This window comes from Ailuropoda melanoleuca, chromosome 19, assembly GCF_002007445.2.
Source record: "Ailuropoda melanoleuca isolate Jingjing chromosome 19, ASM200744v2, whole genome shotgun sequence".
NCBI lineage: Eukaryota > Metazoa > Chordata > Mammalia > Carnivora > Ursidae > Ailuropoda > Ailuropoda melanoleuca.
The window spans coordinates 23,613,563-23,626,303 of NC_048236.1; the positions used below are offsets into that span (position 1 = coordinate 23,613,563).

The 12,741-nt window shown below is 39.0% G+C and overlaps 1 protein-coding gene and 1 long non-coding RNA gene across 2 annotated transcripts in view; one reads left to right on the forward strand and one right to left on the reverse strand.

Moving 5' to 3' along the window:
* Window positions 1-404: 404 nt before the first annotated feature.
* Window positions 405-12,741, forward strand: part of LOC117797145 — a 75,415-nt gene continuing 63,078 nt past the window's right edge. Inside the window, exons 1-2 of the long non-coding RNA XR_004622031.1 lie at window positions 405-841; window positions 5,468-5,590. This is a non-coding gene — a long non-coding RNA (uncharacterized LOC117797145). The remainder of the gene's footprint in view (window positions 842-5,467; window positions 5,591-12,741) is intronic.
* LOC109491336 (putative uncharacterized protein encoded by LINC00472) overlaps window positions 921-12,741 on the reverse strand; it is a 99,128-nt gene continuing 87,307 nt past the window's right edge. Inside the window, exon 3 of the mRNA XM_034647888.1 lies at window positions 921-1,076. The gene's annotated coding sequence lies outside the window, so the exon portion shown is untranslated. The remainder of the gene's footprint in view (window positions 1,077-12,741) is intronic.

Genomic DNA, 12,741 nt, shown 5'->3' on the forward strand with positions numbered 1-12,741 from the left:
AGTGGATGCACAGCAGGCAAGCTGATGTTCCAGGGAGGGAAGTAAATCCCAGCCTGGATAAAAGTAATGATGGGTCATTTGGCTTCTTGTAGGTGATTTTATGCTTTGGCAATTATGACTAAGGGGCTGAACTGACACAGGGAACATGAAAGGATTATCCTGCCCTTGGGATTATCCCTGAGAAGATGTTGGATTAATTGGAAAAGCATTTTATTTATTTTTATTTATTTTTTTAAGATTTTATGTATTTATTTGACAGAGAGAGCATAAGCAGGGGGAGTGGCAGGCAGAGGCAGAGGGAGAGGGAGAAGCAGTCTTCCTGCTGAGCAGGGAGCCCCGATACCAGGGGACTCAATCCCAGGACCCTGGGATCATGATCTGAGCCAAAGGCAGACAGACACTTAAGCGACTGAGCCACCCAGGTGCCCCTGGAAGAACATTTTAAAACGGGTTACTAAAGACAGAGATTAAAGAGCCAGCATGGATTTGACCTAATGATTCAGAAAGACTGGGCTTATTAATTTTGCTATACTAGTTACCACTCTACTATTTTTATAACCCCGGTGTATATTTAATACTACCAATGAATATATAAATATTTTCTTTTCAAATGGTGTATAACATTTTTGTTGTGATTGAAATAGCCTGTTTTATCAACTCTCAACTTTGGAAAAGGAAGATTCTAGAGGAAGAAGAAGAGACAAAGAAGTGGTAGCTGATGTGAACCAAATGCGATCTGACAGCTTACCTTGGAAAGCTGAGCTTGTCTGAGATCTGTGAACGGATGACTTGACTCTTGTCAGAAAGAGAAGTTCAAGAAAAAGCCCTGAAGGAGTAAAAAGTGAGGGCAAAGAGGTATTTTGTTTAATGGAGCGGAGTTGACTTTCAGGCCAGAGATGGGGATCCATATGGCAAAATCATCACTTATCGTTGGCTGTGTGGCTTTGGACAGGTCACGTAAATTCTCGGGGTCTTTGGTCTCTCATTGGTAGTAATATCTATTTTGTCAGTTTCTTGAAAGGACTTAAACACGAGGGACATATTCAAGATACTCCTTTACAGTGGCTTCTAGTATTCTAGAAGAAAATGAGATGTTTGGTCATGACATACATCATGTAGAACTTATCTCAATGGAAATCAATCTGCTCTAATCTGTGTTTACCAGATTTACAGATAGAAACAGATGCCTTATAGTTTTAGTGTAGCTTTTACTAAAAAAGCTACCAGGTATGGAATTGATGATTTTATGTTAGATACACTGATATCAACAGTATAGAAAATTTCCCTCACTGTGAACATGTGAATGCACAAAAGAGCCCTTCATTACTTCCTTAGTATTTTTTTGAGTGGGTTTCCCTTTTTTGCCAAGAATGAGCTGTAGTATGAGGCAGAGCTGAAGCCTTTTGACCTGGATCAGGAGATGATCTCGTTTATTTTAGGACACTACCAGTATGGATTTTTATCAAAAGCAGAAAATTTTGATTTCAAACCCTTCGAATAGATATTTTCTTCATGTCTTAGTGGAAGGCCACTTAATAGTTAACACTATTTTAAAATGTGTATGTAGTTAATTCTATGAACACTGTGGCCTACTTGTTATTGTTTACTTATAGTCAGAACTAGGAGGATGAACACTCTTGTGCCAAATAAATATTCATCTTTCAAAATTCGAAGCTGTAGGTATCTTCATACTGTGAAATTAAAATGCGGTCACCATAGGTCTTGGGTCATTGTCTTGTTAACCACTTATCCTTTCAGAATGCCACACACATACTATAAATAAGATATGAAATAAATTCTCATGGTGTAGATAGAAGTTGAACAGTTTTGTTTTCTTTAGCATTCATTTCGACCGGTTTCCCCTCATTTTTCTGTTTCAATGTCCATATATGGGAAGAGAAATTACAGACCTTTCTAGTTGGCAGTAAGTGCGGATGCTAATCTTCTAGGTAATGAGGAGGTGACATGACTTTCCTCCCTCAAATGCTGCAGACGCAAGGGCTGGAGGTAGGACCTAAGCCTCCCGGCTCTCTATTCATCATGTTTGCAACGGGTGGCCCCTTTTAACTCTCGAGAACCCTTTGCTAATTAGAATGGATTCAGAAGCATCAGTCTAGACAGTGGGCTGACCTATGCTGCAGGATTAATCGAGGACTGGAGTCCTCTCCACAGAAGAGTTTTTCTCACCGCTGAGCATGTTTGCCACTGGCCATTGATTTAGTAGGCTCTGAAGCAGGTTCAAACACTTGCATGTGGGAAAGAAACCCACTGAGGCTCTGGAAATGGACTTTGAAAACAGTCATCTCTGACCACGTGACTTCCTGTGCATAGTAGCTCCTTTAGACCTCATCTCTGGGGTAATGCAGAGGTGTCTGTATGGCTGTCACCCTGGCATTTCTGATCTTGCTGAATGGCATCACTATCTCCAAACTGGAAACCAGGAGCTACCTCTGAACTTTCATTTGTCAACACATCCAGTTTGGCAACAAATTCTGTAAATTTTACTTCTCAAATTTGTCTCTGCTCCACTCCCTCATTTGCATCCCCATTGTTCCCATAGGCCTTTATCTATTGCAAATGACTCCCAGTCTTCCCTCTGCCTTCAGAGAGAATGCAGCCTTCAGGAGATACTGCAGTACCTTTGTATCTAGGGTGCCCCACATGGGGCTCAGCACGTAATAAACACTCAGTAAACAATGACTGAATTAAAAAAAAATGTTTAGCAGTTATAACTTGAAACAAGATGTGTAAGTGTAGGGACAGTTCTGGATCTATTTCTGAAATAAAATGGTTTTTTTCCTCGAGACAAAGAGCCTTCAAAATGAGTTATTGTTATGGTAAGTAAACAGATTTACATTGCAACATTTCTGAAGTATTTAATGCTTTGACAAACCTAGATCATAGTTTCTTCCTGGTTTCTTGGGTCACTTAGAAATAAATGTCATTAATTCAAATTCAAGGTTAAAAAAAGGAAGAACAGTGCATGGTCCAACTTTTCCTGCTAGGCTTGAAATTTTAGGTAAGATGAAGTAATTTAAATATCATATTCAGTGGATCAACAAAGTCCCTGTATCCGTGCCTGGCTGAGAGATGCATGGAAATAAACAAGTGTGAGCATGAGATGAAGTCTCTCTGTACGAAAAGCATCTGGAACATCGGCAGAATAAAAACAATTCCCTTAGCAGTTCACAGCAGAGCTGACTTTTTTCCCCTCCGGTTTTACACTTTAGACCAAAATTCAGATTGACAGTGAAGGCCACACTTGAAGAAATGGCTTTTTCCCTTAATGTTTGATCTTCTGATAATATTCCTTCTTTGATGTGGGCTTTGCTTTTTCCTACATGTTGACAACCAAATTAAAATGAAAAAAAAATTCACTTATCTTAAGGTTCCATTAAATGGAAACCCTGTGGAAGTTTTCATGGATGGAAGTAAATGGTCATCCAATTCTTTTAAACTCATGAGCATTCTTGATGAGCAATCCTCAGCAAGGCCTGCGTGTGTTGTACCCTCAGAAAAGCTTGAGCTAAACTTGACTTTGTGAAAAGGGTGAGTCTTCATTTTGTTTGCTCTTTTTTAGCTTATTATAATGAACTCAAATTATAAAAGTATAGTGAGGTCACAAAGTCACTCACTCCAAACTCAGTCATGTGGAGAAAATGTACACCTATTTCGTAACAGCTCATCTGAGTCCCACCTCATGAGTCCCACCCCGATGATTAGTAAGGACACTTAAACTTGCCAATGGAACCATTTCTATCACTTCATGTTTATATTTCTCCTTTTGGTTAAACATCTGAACTCCTCAAAATTTGAATAAGAACCAGAATGACCCTGTTTCTTTTGCTAAATTACTGGTCATTCAGGTTTTTAACCCTCTTTTTTTCTTGCCCAATAAAGGGCATCTGGAGGCATTGATGAGGTGCACTAAATACCGTGACAGCAGAGGAGAACAGGAGAAAGGATCGCTGGGGTGTGATCTGGATGCTCTCTGGGCACAACTGTAGAGTGGTTTGGCCAGCCTGCTCCTGGTCGGGTAACTGCTAAACTTCAGCTGGTCTCAGCTGGCTATTTGAACTTCAATCTGATGGTGCTCATAGTGGAGCTGATGGCCTTCAGTCTTGAAGTTCCTACAAAGAGCAGACAAACGGGTCTTCTGTGACCATCTCAATTCCACTGCTCCATGCAATGGTGGAAATGGCTGCCAAAAATGTTCACCCAGAAGCTTCGGTGCACCGAGGAGTGTGTGACACCAGGAAGCTTGGGGCCTTCCAGCTTCCTGATATATCTATGGACATTTTTACAGACTCTGATATGATTTGATTAAAGAGAAGTTTATTTATGCAGAAAGCAGAAGAGAAAAGCAAATAACCCCTATAATAATAAACATAGAGTACTTTCTGTTTTGTAGTAGAATCTAGAGTTGGAACAAACTAGAAAATAGGAAGTCCAACACCTGGATTTACTTATAAATAAATAGGTTTAAAGGGTTCCCTTGGATTCTGTGATGGATCTGCTGTTCACGTTAGCTCTAACCTAGGTCTCCCGGCCCTTCAGCTCCATGCTTTTCCATGATGCAAGGCGCTTTCCTGTAAGTGCAAATTTTTATGTAGTTTCCTGAATAGATACAGGCGGAAAGATCTTCTGTTAAAACTAGATGCTAAAGTCTACCTTTGAATTCACTCTTTGGTTTGAATTAGTTAAATAATAGTTCGGAGGCATTTGTGTGATAGAGATTTGGTTCTGTGATTTGAACCCCATCTCCTCTGGCCATGTGGCCTTGGGAAAGGCTACAAACACTTTCTGAGCTGCAGTTTCTTTCTCTGTAAAGTGGGAACAATATCTCTCACCTTGGAGATGTCTGAAGTTATAGAACTGCAGTGTTTATTCCTGACACAGAGTAGTAAATATACTGTTATTGTTGTTGCTGTTTCTTGAATACTTGTGGTTTCTGAGTGTTTCTTTTAAAGCCCAAAATTTAAAAGAGAGGAGGAAGGAGGAAAGGGGGAATGGGAAGAATGAAAAGACACAGAGCCAGATCTCTATATCGTATTTTAAGATCGGTCTTTGATTTTTCTTTAGAGTTTGTTTCCTGATTACATAGTGACACCTAATCCTTCTTTATCTAACTTGATGGTTATGAGAAAAAATTGATATTACAAATAGAAGAAGCACTGCATTAGTTAATGTTATTATTATATTTATAATGTAATTATTTCAGGAATCTTGAATCATCTACTTTTTAAATTAAGGAAAATCTATAAAATACCCATCAGGAAACTTGGCAAGAGAAATAATATAATATTTAATGGTTCAGAAAGTTAGTTTCCTCTTTATCATCACTGTTTTTGTGTGGAAAGCAAAAAGATCAGTGGGGGACTTAGATTTCCCATAAGTGTTTTCAAGAGAATTTTGTCCATCTAGGTAAAACTGCTGATAAACATTTCTCTCCGCTCTTAATCTTTAGGCCTCATACAAGTACTCTGTGATTGCACAAATGCTGATTCAAACTAAAGTATGGGAATTCTGTGAAGAATATATCCAGCCCTAGGAAAAAATTTTCAAAGTGCCCACTGATGTGACAAATCAGGTAATTTTTGAGTGGTAACTATACATAGATCTGTAGACTGGGAAATCTGCAAAAGAGCAGCTTTCAACTTTAAACACCTAATTATCTTGGTAAGTAGCTTCATTATTGACACCAGGCAGATTTGTCCATGTCTACACTCCCTCTTGTATATGTATTTATTGACATTCCTGCAGTTGGGGTGGAGGAAGCTTTCATGAGGAGATTTTTTTCTAATATGGCAGGGAATGCTCTCATTACTGGAAATGCTTCCAATTGGGAATTACCCTTCCCCATTACCACCCCTCCTTTACTACCATCAATCTGAAGAAATTGTTATTCTGGCAATCAAACTAATAAAACAAATAAATAATGGGCGAGATGACTTTCTGCAGTAGTCAACTTTTAAGACAGGCTGTCTGAAATACATAGGAATAAATTTAACAAAACATGTGCAAAATCTGTGCATTGAAAACTACAAAAGATTGTTAAGATAAAGACAATAAAAAGGAAAGATACCATATTCTTGAACTAGAAAACTCACATTGTTAAGACATCAATTTTCTCCAAATTGTTCTAGATTCAATGCAAGCTCAATAGAAGTCCCAGGACTTCTTTGTAGAAATTGCCAAACTGATTCTAATAGTTATATGGAAATGTAAAGGGCCCAGAGTTGCCAAAATAATTTTTTTAAAAAAATAAATAAACTTGGGACACTTGGGTGGCTCAATCTTTAAGTGACTGCCTTTAGCTCAGGTCATGATCCCAGGGTCCTGGGATGGAGTCCTGTATTGGGCTCCTTGCTCAGTGGGGAGCCTGCTTCTCCCTCTGCCTGCTGCTTCCCCCGCTTGTTCTCTCTCTCTGACAAGTAAATAAATAAAAATCTTTTAAAAAATTAAAAAAAAGAAAAATAAACGTGAAGGACTTCCTTTTTTTAAATTCAAGCCTTACCTGAGAGCTACATAATCAGGATATTGTGGCCTTGGTGTAAGGATAAACAAATAGATCAATGAAATGGAATAAAGAGTTCGGAAATAGACCAACATTTATAGAAAGTCAATTGATTTTTGACAAAGGTGACAAGGTAACTTGATGAGGAAGAGTCAATGGATAGTGCTGGGACATCTGGATATTTAAACAGAAAAAAAATGAGCCTCGACTCCTACACCCACACTACACAACAACACACCCCAAGTGTATCACAGAACTAGAGTAAAATCTAAACATATAAAACTTCTAGAAGAAAACAGAGACATTTTTCAAAATTTGAGTGGAGGCAAAGATTTTGTAGATAGAACATAACCCTATCTATAAAAACAGATAAATTGGACTTTACTAAAGTTAAAAAATTCTGCTCTTCCAAAGATACTACTAAGAAACTGAAAAGGCAAGCCACAGATCAGAAGAAAATATCTGTAATACATATATCTGAAGAAGGGCTTACATCCAGAATATGAAAGGGACTCTGACAACTCAAAAATAAGACAAATGACAGTTAAAAAGTGAGCAAAAGTTTTGAACAAAATCTTCACACAGTACACACACACACACACCCTCAATGGCCAGTGAGAACATGAAAATAAGGACATGAAAATATTATTAATCATTAGGGAAGAGTAAATTAAAGTCACAATAAGATGCTATTAAAAACCCACTGGAATGTTAGAATTTAAAAAGATTGACAAAATCAAGTGTTGGAAAGAATGTGGAGTAACTAGAACTTTCATACACGGCTGTTAGGAGTGTAAAATACTGTAATTATGTTGGAAAACAGTTTGCCAGTTTCTTATAAAATTAAACATATAATTCCATATGATTCAGGCTTAGGCATTTAATTCAAGAGAAATGAAAATCTATGTCCACAAAAAGACGGGCACACTAATGTTCGTAAAAGCTTTATTCACAGTAGCCCCAACCTGGAAACAACCCAACATTCTATTTAGCAATGAATGGATAAACAATTTGTGAAGTATTCGTGCACCTTATCCAGCAATAAAAAAGGAGCAAGCTATTTACGTTCAACAACATTGACGAATCTAAAAACATTCTGAGCCAAAAGGGCAGACACAAAAGAGTGTGTACGACTGTGTATGCTGTCTGATTGTACATATATGTGAAGTTCTAGAACTGGCAAAACTAACCCACCATAGAAGTCAGATCGGCAGGTGCCTGAGAAGGGGTTGGTGTTAACTGCAGTTACGGGGTCGGGGGGGGGGGCGGTGGTGAGAGAGTTCTACATCTTAATTACGGTGATGTATACAGATGTAGATATTGTTAAAGCCCATCAAACTGTACACCTAAAATAGGTGCATTTTATTATACACAAAATGTAATTTCACAAAGTTAATGCATAAACAAAGAAATAATAAGTAAAATAGTCAAAATCAGGAAAGGTAGAGCCTACAAAGTCCATCTCACTTGGAGTAAGTGTGAGAATCCAGGAGGATAGTCATTCTCTCTTTATGCTTCTATATTCTTCATAAGAGGAGCCAGTTCCCACACCCTTCCCAGAGTTTCAGGTTGACTGCCTTTCTTAGCTTACAGTATAGGTCAAAGTCTTCATAAACATCAAATTAAGCAGTTGAAATTCAAATGCATTTCTACTCAGTTATTTTTCTGTCATTTCAATTGCAAGTATTCTTTGTTCTGTCTGTCAACTCAAGTGTGATATCTCCTGCTTCATCATATTTTGATTGTGGGATCTCTAATATAAGCATCTGGATCATGTTCAAAACAGGGAAAATAATTCCTTGAATTCGTTCCTTATTGGAAATCTCTTCCACATTTGTCTTGCTGTCCTACTTTCTAAGTAGTTTCTAACTAGTCTCCCTACCCCCAGTCCCTACAAATCACCATGTGACTTCTAAAGTCTTTCCTTGATTAAATCACCTGCCTTCTCACAACCCTTCATTTTGCTTACTAAATAACATCAGACTCACTAGTTTTCCCAGTCTGGATCCTCACTATCTTTCCTAATTAATATCCCACAATACCCCCTTGAATGACACATGTTCTAACTAACATTGACCACCAGTCATTCCTTGAGTATCTCCTTTCTTACTTCTACCCTTGGCTTTTGCTTTCTTTCCACTTGGGATGCTTCCCCCTCCAACTTTGCCTTTCTAGTTCTCACCAGTCTTTGAAACTCGTTTGCATGACCCTCTTTACCATCACTCACAACTGATTGGATTCTACCTACTTAAGCATTTTTCCTTTTTCTTGCACTTGCTCCTATATTAGATCATAAACTCATAGAAGGCTGGGGCTCAGTCTCTGACAGCCTTGCCTCTCCCATAGCAGTGGCTTTGAATCTAGTAGAAAAAAATACACCAATTGAATGAATATAAAGAATAAATCATGCAAGTTCATGTGGTTGAAAAGCAGATGACTGAGAACCAGAACTTCTATCTCCCTATTCCTCGCTCTATTACTTTTTTTACACCACTATGGTTGGGAAAATTTCCCACAGGACTTTGAATTGCCTCCAGGAGAAGGATGAGGAGAGCACATTGCTCTAGACATTTAAAATTGAATCCAAGAAGGTAGTAAAATTTGCTGCAGGGAATCATCCTAGCAGAAATATTAGCTTAGATGCCTTTTCTATTTCTACTCTCATATGGTAGTAGAGCAAATGGACTGTAAAGTCCCCTATGGAAATTGTGACTATTCATTAGTTCTTTTCATATGCACTTTCTTTTTCTTTTTAAATGGAACCTGATTGGAGGCTTATAGCATATTTTGTATGTGGTCAATACTTTATGAATGGGTCTCAAACTTCTTTTGTGTTTGAGGAATGCTTTCACAAAACAGAATTTTGGATGGTACCTTTTTTCTTTCTTCTTTTTTTCTTGAAATATAGTTAACTTACAGTGTCATATTAATTTCAGGTGTACAATATAATGATTCAACAATTCTATACAATGGGGACACCTGGGTGGCTGAGTCGGTTAAGCATCTGCCTTCAGCTCAGGTCATGATCCCAGGGTCCCAGGATCGAGCCCTGTGTCTGGCTCCCTGCTCAGTGGGGAGTCTGCCTCTCCCTCAGCCCCACACCTCGTNTCCCTCGCTCAGCCCCGCACCTCGTGCTGTCTCTCACTCTCTCTCAAATAAACAAATAAATAAATAAATAAATAAAATCTTCCAAAACCCCCCCCAATTCTATACATTTCTCAATGCTTATCAGGATAAGTGTACTCTTATTCCCCTTTATTTCACCCATCCTCCTGCCCACCTCCCCTCTAGCAACCACTAGTTTGTTCTCTGTATTTAAGAGTCTGGTTTTTTGTTTGTCTCTTTTTTTTGTTTGTTCATTTGTTTTGTTTCTTAAATTTCACATATGAGAGAAGTCATTTGGTATTTGGATAGTACTTTTTTTTTTTAAAGATTTTTTATTTATTTATTTGACAGAGACAGACAGCCAGCGAGAGAGGGAACACAAGCAGGGGGAGTGGGAGAGGAAGAAGCAGGCTCCCAGCAGAGGAGCCTGATGTGGGGCTCGATCCCAGAATGCTGGGATAATGCCCTGAGCTGAAGGCAGACACTTAACGACTGTGCCACCCAGGCACCCCTGGATAGTACTTTTTGAAGGCACTAGCTTGCACCTGCCTTTGGCATGGCACACTTCATAGGCCACCCTTTAACATCACAGTGCCATTTGAGAAGAATCATCTACCATCTTGGCCAGCTTGCTTATGTCATTGCATGTTCCAAGGAAAACACAAGTTTCCTTTGGTTTGGCTTGACANAGGTTTTTTGTTTGTCTCTTTTTTTGTTTGTTCATTTGTTTTGTTTCTTAAATTTCACATATGAGAGAAATCATTTGGTATTTGGATAGTACTTTTTTTTTTTAAAGATTTTTTATTTATTTATTTGACAGAGACAGCCAGCGAGAGAGGGAACACAAGCAGGNTGGTTTTTTGTTTGTCTCTTTTTTTTGTTTGTTCATTTGTTTTGTTTCTTAAATTTCACATATGAGAGAAGTCATTTGGTATTTGGATAGTACTTTTTTTTTTTAAAGATTTTTTATTTATTTATTTGACAGAGACAGACAGCCAGCGAGAGAGGGAACACAAGCAGGGGGAGTGGGAGAGGAAGAAGCAGGCTCCCAGCAGAGGAGCCTGATGTGGGGCTCGATCCCAGAATGCTGGGATAATGCCCTGAGCTGAAGGCAGACACTTAACGACTGTGCCACCCAGGCACCCCTGGATAGTACTTTTTGAAGGCACTAGCTTGCACCTGCCTTTGGCATGGCACACTTCATAGGCCACCCTTTAACATCACAGTGCCATTTGAGAAGAATCATCTACCATCTTGGCCAGCTTGCTTATGTCATTGCATGTTCCAAGGAAAACACAAGTTTCCTTTGGTTTGGCTTGACATTCACTATAGTTCTACCTTGCACTGAATTGTACCTCAATGCTTTGACCAGCAATACTAGAATGTATGTTGGCTTGGTTGTAGCAAAAATACGTTTCTGTGTGGATAAAAATGTGATCATTTGCCTTTGACATGACACACATGTGGATATATGCTACTTAACAAGATCTAAGTTGAGGCATTGGTGCAAAACAGACATATCACATAGTGGAGACTGTTGGCTGTCCTCCAAAATTCATCCTCTTTGTTTCATTGGGATAAAACTGTAGGTGGACACATGGTTGTTCAACCAGAGACCCACTTCCCACCTCCTTCCCACTCTGTGAAGAGTTGTGCCTGGGTCCTTGCAGTAGAATGTGAGAGAAATGACATGTGCTGCTCCTGGGTGTGGGCCTTGTAGCATGGGCGTGCACTCTTTTTCTTTTACAAGTTAGGAATTTAAATGTGTCCACACTCCAGCTTCCACCATGCAGCAAGGTCAATACCACAGAGCCGAGGCCGACACACTTTTTCTGTGAAGGGCCAAATAGTAACTATGTTCAGTTTTGTGACTATAGAGCCTTTGCCTTGTGGCACAAAAGCATCCAAATATGACACANCAAAAGCATCCAAAGATGACACATTAACAAATGGGCATGGCTGTTTCCAGTAAAATGTTATTTATAAATACAGGTAGCAGGCCGATTTGGCTCACAGGCCCGCAATTTTCTAACTCTTGCCTATGGTGAAGAGACTACGTAGACAGAGAGGTGCCCTATGACCCCGTGGAGCTGCTCACCGGCCCAGGCCGCTCACCCCGAGACTAGTTATAAGGGAGAAATACCCCTCATTTTCTTTAAGCTGCTGTGTTCTTGTGCCCCTTCGGTCAACCCTTTGGCTTCCCCTCCTAACCAGGACACATGAGCAGCCATTGTTGGTCTTCCTCAGACTCAATTTCCCATTTGAAAGCTGGAAACTTTAGCTGGTCACTAGGCATTTCAGCTGGATTCCTCACTACGTCTTACTTCTTCTCCCAAGAAGGCTTTAAGTTATTCCTTCCTCTCTATCCATTTTATTAAGGAAGACAGATTGGTTTTCCCAGTAGACATCTGTCTATCTGGCGTATTGTCTTATACTTTGTCGGAACCGACACAGGTATTCCCGGGATCTTCTGTGGTCTGCCAAGCTGCCTGGGGAGCAGAGTCATATCTAGATATAATATATGAAAGAGGTAACATTTTGTGTGTGGGGGGAGCTTTTTGGTCCCTTCTCTACTCAAAGGTCTCTTTCCTCTCCTTAGATGTCTCTTCTGTATCTGTAGCTAATCTTGGAGCATTGCTTTTTCCTAGCTGCAAATTAAAGTGACAGTTCAAAAAACTTCATATGTCTTTTTTCCCCATTCATTTTGTTTTGTTTTGCTTCTTCTCCAATTATAAATTGCATGACATTTAGAGAAAATTTGGAAAATATAAAGTTAAAAAGTTATAGACAGTACAACTCCCACACATAATCATGGCTAACAATTCTGGTGCATTTTTGATTCCTTCTTGGCTTCTGTTTAGTCATAATTTAAGAAAACTCTTTAAAATCCAAAGGGATACATTTCAGTAATTAAAGCAAAGGGATCTGGTGAATAACAGCTGGCTTGGCCAGTTACTTCTGCCTGAGGTTCAGGGAGGGCTTGATGGAAGAGGTTAATATTTCAGTTAGGTCTTAGAATACAAATAGAATTTTAAAGAAGAGTGAATAAGGAAAATATCCTATGATAAAAGAAAAACATGGAGGCATTAAAGTATCCATGTATATGAATAATTTAATGG